The 13590-nt window shown below is 37.8% G+C and overlaps 1 protein-coding gene across 1 annotated transcript in view; it reads left to right on the top strand.

Moving 5' to 3' along the window:
* Positions 1–2097: 2097 nt before the first annotated feature.
* Positions 2098–13590, top strand: part of galnt1 (UDP-N-acetyl-alpha-D-galactosamine:polypeptide N-acetylgalactosaminyltransferase 1) — a 161203-nt gene continuing 149710 nt past the window's right edge. The window contains exon 1 of the mRNA XM_063043908.1: positions 2098–2117. The gene's annotated coding sequence lies outside the window, so the exon portion shown is untranslated. The remainder of the gene's footprint in view (positions 2118–13590) is intronic.

The raw sequence follows: 13590 nt of genomic DNA, 5'->3' as shown, positions 1-13590 counted from the left end.
TTAGTACAATTGCTTTATAGCACCAGTAACCGAGGTACAATCCCGGTCACTGTCTGTAAGGAGTTTGTATGTTCTCTCCATGACCGTGTGCTTTTTCTCCGGTTACTCAGGTTTCTTCCCACATTCCAAAGCCAGACGGGTTAGTAGGGTAATTTGATCAGATGAGTGTTTATTAGACAGCACGGCCACATTGGCCAAAAGGGCCTGTTAACGTTTGTATCTCTAAGTAAATAAATATCTGCCAGAAGAAACATAGGATACCATTACTCCAGAAGGTATATAGAATATTGACAGAGAACGCAGTTCCGCTGAACTGAGAGGAGTCTGGAATATGTTCAAAACTAAGCTAAATCTGTTTAAATCCTGTACTGCCTGAAACATAATATGTTTCCGCAATTCCTCTCTCCATCACTCCAGTTTACGTTTAATGCCAGAAACTCAAATTGAATAAGATGAACCAACCTTGATATTCAGTTCAAGAGATAGTTTTAAGAATGAAAGCTGCCACAAACAGTCCTTCCGTGATCACATTCAAAATCTGTGCGATCAGAGTTGCCGCAACTTGGGTTCAATACTGACTGATGTGACCACGTGGGTTTCCATCCACATCTCAACTGCCCACAGCATATATGGGTGTGAGAGAACCAGGAGAGGGTTAACGTGTGTATGAAAGAAAAGGATACAGGGAAATAAGTGGGAGAATGTGAATGTTCAGAGGTAGCAGAGAGATGGCAGTCTGACTAGCCTCAAGTGTTGCAATGAGTGAAAAACTATCAAGCAGAATGCAGCACAATGCCAAGGTAAAATAGAATTTCATTTCATTTCACATCCCTAAATACTCACAAGGCTTAGCATACAGAGATATACAGATATATGCAAACAGCTACTTAAATAGGCTTATTGAAAATCTGAAAAAGTAAGTTACATGAAACAGATAGGTAATTTACTAAAGATTAGATTCAGGTTCACATTAAACCCACATGAATAAATTCTCACCTTAGGGAAACAGGTTTGGGAGCAGGCTGATTAACAAGACATGAAAAAATGGAAAGATGCATGTCGTTAACAGAGCTGATTTAAGTAGAAATCCCCCAAGGACAACCTCATTAAACATTCCAAATAAAATATTGAAAAAGCTTTCTTCTATAAGTAGTACTCCTATTTGTGTTATATAAGCCGCAATTTGGTGAATTACAGGACAAATGCCCAGATTTGTTTTGCAAAATCTGGGGAACAATTAACTATTATGTGTGCAGCTTCAGTAACTGTCAATTTCCAGCAAATGAGTAGATTAAGCAAAAGAAATCCCATATTGCCATCTGCGATTTAAACCCTCCTCTGCATTGAGCCAATCAAAGACAACTGACAAGGATCCCAGGTATTTACAAATTAGACTCACTGCAAACTCCCTAGAGATATTATACTTGGTTGCACAAATTCCTCATGAATCTTTGAAGGCACAATTACTGCTTAGTAAAGCCTTTGGTTCTTAAATTCATAATTTGTGTGTATGAATTCTAAGATCCTCAAATGTTTCTATTTATAATCGGCAAAATTCTTTTCAAAAAGTTTGAAGTATCACTTTATTACAGTCACATGAGTCAGCCTCAAAATAATTAACTGCTGAACAAGCTAATGATTTCATATTTGACAGACATGAGAGAGCTTTCGAAATGAAGCCCGATAGCAACCATCCTCAGAACAGTGGGAGTTTCACACCACAGAGTTTATTATGTCTTTGTAAGCAGTCTTCCTCAAGATCACAGCAAGTGATATCACTCCACTGCTGACCATAAACTTTAGGCTGAGAAAAGGCATTTCCTCCAAAGCTTCTGAAGTACTTGCTCAGTTATAAATTGATTGTAGTTAACTTGATAAGACAACAAACTGTTGTGGCTGAAAATCGAAAACCAACAGATGTTAAGAAACTAAATAAAAACTGAAATTGCTGATAAATGCAGAAAGCCAGGCACTTCTATAGAAAGAAAAGTGGTGTTAACGTTTTAGACTTGCATGCTGGTGAAGGGTCCTTGACTTGAAACATTATCCACATATTTCCACAGATCCTGCCTGGCCTCCTGAGGGTTTCCAGCAATTTTTATTTTAATTTTATACAGGTGAGTGTACTATCATTTTGCAGCAAACATTGTGTTGTTGACATTCTCATTAAAACTAAATAGTACTAAAGAGAAATTTAGCCTGAAAGAAAAGTTACATTAAGACAGGATTCGCTTAACATTCTATGCAATTAAATCCTGTAACTGCTAGTTGCTTTTCTTTTACATGTGATTTAACTTTAGATTTCAGGATGATAGTTAATAGACAGCCAAGATGGAAGCTAATCTCAGATCACCATTGTAGCTTTCTGCAATGAGATGAACATTATAATTTTAAGTACATTTCACTTCTGTGTAAAAGTGGGTCGGCATGAAGAGATAAACATTTGGTATAAAAGAGAAAAAAACTGAAGATTTGGATTCAGTACTAGTTTAGTGAGGCGTGTGCTTAAAACATGAGCAGTAGTAGATGTTGATTAAGTACATGAGGATTGAATGAAGAAATGTTTTTTTGAAATATCAAAACAACAAGATTTCAACTTTTTCAGGGAACATGGAAAAATTTAAATGAATTGATTTAACAAGTGTGTGGTGAAGAGAATGAAGATATATGCATTCTGTACAAGTAATCAGAATGAAGGATATGGCTTGATGATGCATTAGGAATATCACGAATATCAAAATCAAAAGTAGCTAAAGGATTGATGACCTAGCAAGCCATTGAACTGATAGAAAAGAAGATGGATCCCTAATGTTCGGACAGGTGCTATGAGTTGAGAACAGACTGACTAAGCAAAAGCATAGACTTGATAACTGTTATATATGTAGTACCTTGCTTGAAAACACACAGGAGGAAAGGTTTTCTAAAATTGAAACTATTAATTAGACAGTTGACCTACACGAAAAAACCATTGCAAAGCACTATTATTGGCTGATCCATTGGAAAGAGCTTAATAATTTGAAATATCTGTATATATTTTTTCAAAGTTCAAAGTAAATTTATTATCAAAGTACTTAAATCTCACCATATACGGCCCTGAGAATTTTTTTTGCGGGCATTCACAGTAGATACAAAGAAACACAATAGAATCAATGAAAAACTACATACAGACAGACAAGCAATCAATGCGCACAAGACAAACTGCGCAAAAACAAAAATATCTAAGTAGTGAATAAGTAATAAGTAATATTGAGAACATGAGTTGTGGAGTCCTTGGAAGTGAGTCCTTAGGTTGTGGAATGAGTTCAGTGTTGAGGTGAGTGTAGTTATCCACACTGGTTCAGGAGCCTGAAGGTTGAAGGGTAATAACTGTTCCTAAACCTGTTGAAGTGGGACTCAAGGCTCTTGTACCTCTTTCCCGATGGCAGCAGTGAGAAGAGAGCATGACCTCAATGGTGGGAGTCCCTGATGATGGAAGCTGCTTTCTTGTGGTAGCTCCATGTAGTTGTGCACAATGGGAGGGGGGCACGTGGGGAAGGCTTTTCCTGTGATGGACTGGGCCATATTGTCAGCCGTTCTATATAAAAGCTTCCTTGAATTGCTTGGATAGTTGAAATGACTTGTTCTACTTAGAAAAGTAGAACTGTGGCGAAGATTTTTTTTAAAATCTCAAAATATACTTTATTCAAAAATAAATATATACAATAAACCATTCAATAAATTTTCATCCTTTACATACGTTTCCATTATAGTCAGTACATATCCATATTTATAGCCACCCACGTGGCACTCCAGTAGTTCAGCTTACCATATCATTGTTGAGGGGTATACTCCCCGCCCCCTGACCCCTCCCACTCCCACAGGTGGAGAAACCTATACTGTGGTCCTTCCCCACCGGGCGTCCCTCAGCATGTACTCTTGCAACCGAGAATGTGCCAGTCGGCAGCATTCTCCCACGGACATCTCCATGTGCTGGTAGATCATCAAGTTTCGGGCTGCAAGTGGTTTGGGATTAACCAAGCTCACCTGGCTGGGTAGTTCAAACGATAGAGGATGAGAGGTGAACCAGTAACAACTTTACACTTCCAGCAGGGCCAATGCAAATCTCCCGGGTATACACCTCACTATTCTCACTGCATGGAAGGAAAACACAAGGCTTAAGTTATGCTGCATTAACACTGATCCTTGCAGCTGAGGTTATCGATAAGAATTGAAAGCAGAGATACCCTATTTTGCTCTTCCATTTGAAACTCCACCATTCCACAAGACACTTTACTGCAGCTCCACTTTTTAAGCACCAAACCAATCGCCCTCAAATCCATCAATGTATAAAAATTGTTCACTCTCTAATGTGAGCACAATCAGCAATTGAACCACTGCAGCCCTCTTGGACAGAGAATTCGGATAATTCATCAGCCTCTGGATGATGAAATGATGGGCTCCTAAAAATCCAACTCACAACAACCAATTTGCCCTCACCTGCACTGTTTGTTACAGCCTCAGAAAGTTCCCAGATTTGACAAACATGATTTCCCCTTCATAAATTGATGTTGATTGTGCTCAATGCTATTGTTTCTTAAGTGTCCCTTATCACTTTCTTAATAATAGATTCTACCATTTTTTCTACGGTTGTTGCCAGGCTAATTTTTCTACCATTCCCATTTTTTTCAATCCCTTTGCACTTAAATGGTGTTTTGAATTCCAAACAGATGTCAGAGGCTCTGTCAAGGTGGAAGACTATTACCAAGTTCGTGCAGCTGACCATTTGCTCTGTGGAGGGCGTAATGGAGTCCAGGTACACCATAAAGCTCCAAGTACATCGAGTCCTCCATGTTCTAAGATCAAGCTCATTCTCAGTGTCACAAACGAGAGACAATCTGCAGATGCTGGAAATCCAAACAACACACATAATATATGGGAGGAACTCAATAGGCCTGAAACATCGACTGTACTTTTTTCCCCATAGATGCTGCCAGGTCTGCTGAGTTTCTCCAGCATTTTGTGTGAATTGCACATTCTCAACATATTATATTTGCCATGTATTTCCTGCCATATGCCCTGCTCCCTATTGTAACCAGTGTCCTTAAAGTCTACAATACGTACAGTTGTTAAGATTATAATCGGGAAGGGATAAGATTATAAATTCCAAATTTACAGATTCAATATAATAAAATATATGCTGGATTGGGCGCACCAAGACTGGATCAGGGAGATCGTTAGCTAATTGAGCCTTAAAGTTTGAGGGGCCGTATTAACAAAGGCAATCAGAAAATATGCCAAAAGGCAGCTCACTTTGAGAAATGCTTCCAAGAAGTGGCAGTCACTGTACATGCTCGGGTAAAGACACATGGAATGCAAAATCAATTACATGCACATCTATAGATCATAGGGAAACCAATTACATGTGAAACTTCAGATCATAGGAACTCAATGCTCCTACACAACACTACCAGCTCCAATGTCAACTAATCGATTCTGTCAAAGGCTGCCTTCAACCATTTCCTGACAGGAAAGCTTTCACAGCTGAAACAACTACAAAAGGTAAACAAGTTGTTAAAAAACTCCAGCTGCTTGGAGCACAAATGGTGAGAGATTAGATCATCACAAGCAAGCCATACATACATTAAGTAACTTCTTTTTGTATTAATTACAGTTAGTTTAAGCTTCTCAAAACACTGAGAGGATGCTCTTCAGAAATTGCCATTGACATATATACTTGATAAATTATTTACTTTATACTGTATTGAAATATTTCTGGGAAATTAAAATATTTTGCACATACACACACACAAAATGACCCAACCAGGGTCTTGACCCTTTAAAAGAACATCAGGAGAGTAAATGAATGTCAAATATATTATTCATGCCCCTATTCAGAATTGCTTGCTTGCTTTTGGAAGCAAAATTAGAAATAGATTTAATTATTTTCTGTTTAAAAATATGGTGCAAAATATTAAAATACCAGATATATACAGTTTATATTAATACTGTGTATATAAATATGATTGGTTTAAAAGATGTACCTTTGTAGATATACGATTTACCATGCTCAATATCAAACCTCTTTAAATGTGTTTTGGGTCAGTCTCAGAGTAATCTTGCATTGCAGCAGTTGCTCCATTCAGTTTGCTCACAGTACTGAATCAATGTTTAAACAGGTGTGGACAGAGCTCCTTAATGATGCACACACCTTTAATAAATTTGCCAAAGTGTTCTCTAAAATTATTTCCCAGTCTAACCATAGCAAGCATTTTGAAGATCTTAAGGTATTATATTTGCTCTCCCTGAATCCTCCTTCTATATGTTTTTGATTAAGGATTGATTGTTGTCCAATTTGTCGGCAGTACTTTTGCATAGCACTGAACGGTTTTTAGAAATTAATGGTCTCATGGGTTGAAACATCGTCTTGACCTTTGGCTGATAAGCAAGCTATTTTAAAGGAATGAGAGAGAGTTAAGTGCCCCTGTGGGAATCCAGATAACTATACAGTAATTCTTTGGCAATTGCACCTGCCCAAGGGAGTTCTTTCAGGCTTTCTATTGGTAATTGACTGTCAGTTTTTATATTATCTGTGTTAGATGTCAGTTCTGATAGCAAAAGTTTCATGTGAGCATACAAAAAGGATGTACAGCAGTAACTGAACATATTTGGTTCTACAAATGAAGATAATTCATCAAATAGTCATAGAGCAGGAGGCAGTTATTCAGCACTATGTAAAATAGCGAAACAGCTACGGTGCTACTCCTGGAGCCTTAGCCCCACAAACCCTCGTCTTTCTGATAGCTACCCTGCTCTCTTTTTGAACACTACTAATAGATTTGCTTTTACTACTATCTCTGGCAGTAGATTCCAGGCTCGGAATCTATTAATTTTAAAACTACTAATTACAAAATCCATGTATCAGTCAAAACAAAAGTATATCATAAATAGGTATGCATACTTTCCTTTCTTAGGGAGGGGCTGGTTGGTGATGAACCAACTATCTCAGGGCTTCTTACTAAGAAGTATCCATTCTGCATTCCATAGATTGAAAATGAAAATCCCTAGTTTTGGACTTCATGAGAAAGTCCCAACTGCAAATTAAATTTACTCCTGGGCCAAAGAAACAGGTTTAAGTAAGAGTCAAAGCTCAGACTCTGGAAGTTCAAACACAGTATCAATAACACCAAATTTTTAATTTAAAAATTATTGAGAAAATTAAATACTTAATGGAATGTATACAATTCCAGAAATTGCAACATAACTATATTTCATAATCTGTACTAAGATATTGATGGTTTCTGTTACTCATTGGGCACATTGCCCAAACACTTAAATGTACAAAATTGAAGTAATATCACCATGTCCCACACTCTGAAATCAAAAATTGAACATAGCAGTATAGCAAATAAATAAAATATATTTAAGGGTCTCTTCAAAGGTGTAGTTATTTGAAGAAAAGTGATCACTGTCCTTTGTCCTTTGGCTTCAACTTCTAATACGTAATGTAAATTGGAAATTCTTTCCTATAGCACACCATTTCACAGACATTCACAGTTAGAAAATATCCACTGTGTTATTGCCAATTTACTTTCCTATCAAGTGCACATCTGGTTATAAACTCTTATTTGTGCAAATCATTTAAAGATTTAAAAGAGTCATACAGCATGGAAACAGGCACGTTGGCCCACAGTATCCTCTCTGCTCGTCCCAGTTGCCTACGTTTGGCCCATAGCCCTTCAAGCTCTTCCCCTCCATGTACCTATCCAAATGCCCCTTAAACATTGTAATTTTATCCACCCAACCAGCTCCTTGGACAGTTCATTCTGGGTATTCACTACGTGCTGTATAAAAATGTTACCTCTAGGTCCTTTTAATTTTCTCCCCATTTATGTTGTATCTGTGCCTTCTGCGTTTGGACATCCCCAACCTAGGGATCATCCACCCTATCCATACCCCTCATGATTTTATAAACTTCTGAGGTAATCCCTCAATCTCCTGCACTCCAGGGAATAATGATCCAACATGGTCAACCTCTCCCTATAACTTAGACCCTCTAGTTTGGACAGCATCCTCATAAAACTCTTCTGCACCCTCTTTTTCTTGACAATGCCTTTTTCATATAGCAGTGTGACCAAAACTTCAAGTGCAGTCTTACCAATGACTTGTATAACTGCAACATAATGTCCCTACTTCTAGACTCAATGCCTTAACTGAAGGCAAAGCATGCTAAATGCCTTCATCACAACCTGTCTACATGCACAGCTACTTTCAGCAAACTGTGCACTTGTACTCCCGGGTCCCTCTGTTCCACATACTCATCAACGCCTTGCCATTCACAGTATAGGTCCTTCCCTGGATTGACTGTCCAAAATGCATCACCTCACACTTATCCAAGTTGAAATCCATTTGCCATAGCTTAGTCCATCTCCCCTTGTAATTCATTGTAACTTGCTTCACTGTCAACAGGATCCGCTATTCTGGTATCTTCAGCAAACTTGCGAATTTTGCCATGTGCATTCACATCCAAACCTCTTCAAAAAACTCCAAAAGATTCATTAGACATGACCTCCAATGCACAAAAAGATGCATCACTATTCTTGATCAGGCCTTGACTATCCAAGTGATGGTAGATCTTGTCCCTCAGAATCACTTCCAGTGACATCCCGAGAACCGAAGTCAGACTCACCAGCCTGTACTTCCTGACCTGCCCCAGCGACTTTTCTTGAACAATGGAACAACATTAGCCACCCCTCCAGCTTCTGGAACTTCACGAGTACATAACGACAAAGCAAATATCTGTACAAGGACCTCAGCAATTTCATCTCTGGCTTCACATAAGTTCACACGTCAGGCTCTGGGGATTGCCCACCTTAATGTGTTTCAAGGCTGCAAATCCTTCCTTCTTCGTAATTTGCATGTAATCAAATACCTCACTACTTACCCTCATTTCTTTGGCTTCCATGGTATTCTCCTCAGTGAACACCAAGGAGAAATAGACATTAAAATTCTCAGCCATCTCCCAAAACTCCACACGTAGGCAAGCCTGGTAATCTTTAAAAGAAACTAGTCTCTCCCTAATCACTCTTTTGCTGTTAATATAACTGAATAGCCTCTTGGGATTATCTGCAAATCTATTTTATTGACCCTCGTTTTGCCTTCTGCATTTCACTCCAAAGAGTGTGCTTAAATATCTTGGATTAGTTGAGGGATTCATTTGTACCCATCTGCCTAAAAGCAATGTCTCCTTCCTTCTCTTTCCTTACCAGTGCCTTGATATTTCTCATTAGTCATGGCTCTCTGAACTTGGTATGTCTAACGGGAACATGCCGTCCCTGGGCTTGATATGATATTTTAAAGCCCCCAGCTTTGTCAATTACTCCTTTGACTTTAAAAAGAGTCACACAGTCAATCCTGGCAAGATCCTGCCTAATGCCCACAAAGTTGCCCCTACTCCAGTTTAGGACTTTTAACTAGTGAACCTGCTCTATCTTTTGCCATAACTATTTTAAAACTAATAGAATTGTGGTCACTGGATCCAAAGTACACCCCAACTACCATTTTAGTAATTGGCCCACCTTGTTCCCTAACAGGAGGTCCAGTATTGCTCCTTCCGGAGAAATCAGAACCAGAATCTGGTTTGATATTGCTGGCATATGTCATGAAATTTGTTGTCTTTACGGCAGCAGTACAATGCAATACATAATAATGAGTATTTACATTAAATAAGTGTGTATATATATAAAATAATTAAATTAAATAAGTAAAAATAAAAATAAAGAATAGTGAGGTGGTGTTCATGGTTTTAATGTCCATTGTAATCAGCTGACAGAGGGGAAAATGATGTTCCTGAATTGTTGAGCATGGGACATTTACAAAGACAGGTGCAATAAAAGAGCCCGAAGGATCGTTGGGGACCCAAGTCACCCCAACCATGGTCTATTCCAGCTGCTACTATCTGGAAAACAGTACCGCAGCATAAAAGCCAGGACCAACAGGCTCTGGGACAGCTTCTTCCACCAGGTCATCACACTGATTAAGTGTATTTCTATGTTACATTGACTGTTCTAGTTATTATAAATTACCATGATTGCACATTTAGACAGAGACGTAACGCAAAGATTTTTACTCCTCATGTATGTGAAGGATGTAAGAAATAAAGTCAATTCATTTCCGGCTTCTGTACCTCCTTCCTGATGGTAGCAATGAGAACAAGGCATATCCTGGGGGATGGGCATCTGCTTTTTGAGGCATTGCTCCTTGAAGATGTCCTGGATACTAGTGCCCATGATGCAGTTGAATATGTTTACAACCTCCTGCAGCTTATTTTCGTCCAAGTCAAAGTTCAAAGAAAATTTATTATCGAAGTACATATATGTCATCATATACAGCCTGAGATTCATTTTCTTGTGGACATTCACAGTAAACACAAGAAACACAGTAGAATCAATGAAAGACCACACCAACAGGGCAAACAAGGTGCAAAAGGCAACTATGCAAATACAAAAAGAAACAAAAATAAATAAACAAACAAAGAAGCAATAAATATTGAGAACAGGAGAAGAAAAATCCTTGAAAGTGAATCCATAGGTTATGGGAACAGTTCATTGATGGAGTAGTTATCCCTTGACGCTTGGGGGTAATAACTGTTCCTGAGCCTGATGGTGTGGGTCCTGAGGCTCTCGTACCTTCTATATATTGCATGACGAAACTGTCTTGAATGCACATCACATGAGCACATCAAAATGATTAATAATTTTGATAAATAACATCTTCACAAATAATTCAAATTAGGCTTAGATTCTAGATACAAAGCTAATGTCCAACTTTCAATATGTGTTGGAAAACACCTTCAAATATTCTAATAGAAATATAGAAAACATGGAAAACTACAGCACAATACAGGCCTTTTGGCCCACAATGCTGTGCCAAACATGTACTTACTTTAGAAGTTACCTAGGGTTACCCATAGCCCTCTATTTTTCTGGCTCCATGTACCCACCCAGCAGTCTTTTAAAAGATCCTATCGTATCCACCTCCACCACGATCACTGGCAGCCCGTTCCACGCACTCACTACCTCTGCATAAAAACTTACCCGACACCTCCTCTGTACCTACTTCCAAGCACCTTAAAACTGTGCCCTCATGTTAGCCATTTCAGCCTCCGGACTACCCACACGATCAATGCCTCTCATCATCTTATACATCTCTATCAGGTCACCTCTCATCCTCTGTCGCTCCAAGGAGAAAAGGCTGAATTCACTCAGCCTATTCCAATAAGGCTCACTCCCCAATCCAGGCAACATCCTTGTAAACTTCTCTGCACCCTTCTATGGTTTGCACATGCTTCCTGCAGTGAAGTGACCAGAACGGAGCACAGTACTCCAAGTGGGGCCTGACCAGGGTCCTATATAGCTGCAACAATGCAATCTAGCTTTTGAGCTTTCAAATGATGAAATGAAATCAAATTTAGCTCCAAAATAGAAAATATATTAATAGTATACAAGAAAACTGGGCATATTAACAGAAGAAAGTAAGGACCCAGCATTTCCACTTCATCAGATTGTACAAACAAAGGATAATCACTTTTCAATACTTTCAGAAGAAAGTGGCCAATTTTGTTGAACCTTTTTTTTAAAAAAATCAATATTTCATAATAATATTATTCAATCTTCATAGTTTGCAAATGTGCTTGCACTTATGTTATATGATGTATTTTGTAGGTGTATAGCAGTAAGCAATCTTATCTAAGGAGTGTAAGTTACTTCATTATCTTAAAAATAGCACCCGTTCAAACAATATCCACGAATGAGAATATTATTATTTTTATATATATATCTCCCAACTATCTAATTGTGTAAAAATGAATTGGTAAGTTATAAGTAGAACATATTGTGTATCCCTTTTGCCAGTCTATTTATAGTTTTACATAAATTCCATTGTATTGCTGCATTTTACTGTAAATGCAAGAAAATGAATTTCAAGACAGCATATTGTGAATACATACAGTACTCACTTTATTAGGTACCCCATGTATCTAATAAAATGGCCACAGAACTAATGCTTACTGTTTTTTCTTGTGCCATCTTCTGTAAACGCTAGAGACTGTTGTGCGTGAAAACCCCAGGGGAGCAGTAGTTTCTGAGATACTCAAACCACCCCACTGGCACCAACAATCATTCCATGGTCAAAGTCATTTAGAGATCACAATTTTCCCCCATTCTGATGTTTGGTTTGAACAACTAAATCACTTGACCATGTCTGCATGCTTTCATGCATTGAGTTGCTGCCACGGTTAGCTGATTGGATATTCGCATTTGAGGTGTACAGGTGTAACTAATAAACTGGCCAGTAAGCATATATCACCAAACATTGGGGAGGGGATGATAGGCCATGAAATGAAAAGAGCTATTATGGTCACAGAGAATTAGTTACATTGCTGTATATAGAACATTCCAGTCATTGATCTAATAAACTAAAACACTGAAATGTGATTGAGTGCAATTTATCAATTAGAACACTTTCATAATCCAGTTTAAAAAGCATCAGATGTTTTATGGTCACAGATCTCAAGTTCAAGCTATTAACTTGCTCCCTGCGGTTAAAAGACAATAGAAGATATTGCTTTTATGCTTATTGAGCAAAGCATCAATAACTCCAATTCACTGAAATAACATCAAATATTAAGTGATACTGTAATATTATCAATATGCTGCTTTGAAGGTACAATTGAGGAAAGTATTTAGTTGGGATCATTAAATTGTAATGTTAGCATTATTTCATAGGGTGTCCATACATCAATAAATGTGCTATTTATCCTTTCCATTTTAAATATTTAGCGTCCAAAAAAACATGTAAAAAATTTGAATATGAAAATAGAGTATCTTAATACTTGCTTCCTATTAATTTCAAAAATGATTGTTTGGGGAGTTGCTACTGTAAATTTAGATGCAGATCAGGTTCCAGCAGAGCAATCTCAGAAGTCCTATTAACCATCCTTACTTCCACATAGTTCTGTAACTTCGTTGATTCTTTTACCATTCATCTTCACTGAGAGTTAGTTTGCAGGAGACAATTAATATGCAGCATATCGTTAAGATGAAGGAGTAAACCAGTGCATCAGTTGGAAGCACATAGATGACTAGGAGAAAATGTAAATTACATAACTGTCCATAGCTGCACTAAGCTATCATACCAATTACATTTACTACAGAAAGCACCCAATTCCCAGCTTGGATTTGAAACTCTGGCAACTATGATGCTAATTTTAAGATTGTATGAACTTTCATTATACAATTTTAATAACCACATATTTATTGGCATTCATTCTCATTGCACAGTAAAAAGGACAGCCAATTTTGACACAGCACAGCCTTTCTTTGCAGGAAGCTTCTTTTACAATACTATAAAATAAATTGATGAAAATTTCAGGAAAAAACTGGTCTTGCTGTAATCCCCACAAAGTGTGCTGCTTTTTCACACAAGGCCTCAAATGAAATAAACAAGCAATGTCATTATTACTTTTAGCCTTGGGCCTAAATAAAAATGAGTCACTCCCTCAAATATTTCTGAATAATAATGTTTTTTTCCCCTCAATTGATATTTGTCTTGTAC

This window comes from Mobula hypostoma, chromosome 3, assembly GCF_963921235.1.
Source record: "Mobula hypostoma chromosome 3, sMobHyp1.1, whole genome shotgun sequence".
In the NCBI taxonomy this organism is placed as follows: Eukaryota; Metazoa; Chordata; class Chondrichthyes; order Myliobatiformes; family Myliobatidae; genus Mobula; species Mobula hypostoma.
This window is presented reverse-complemented; position numbering and strand designations above follow the sequence as displayed.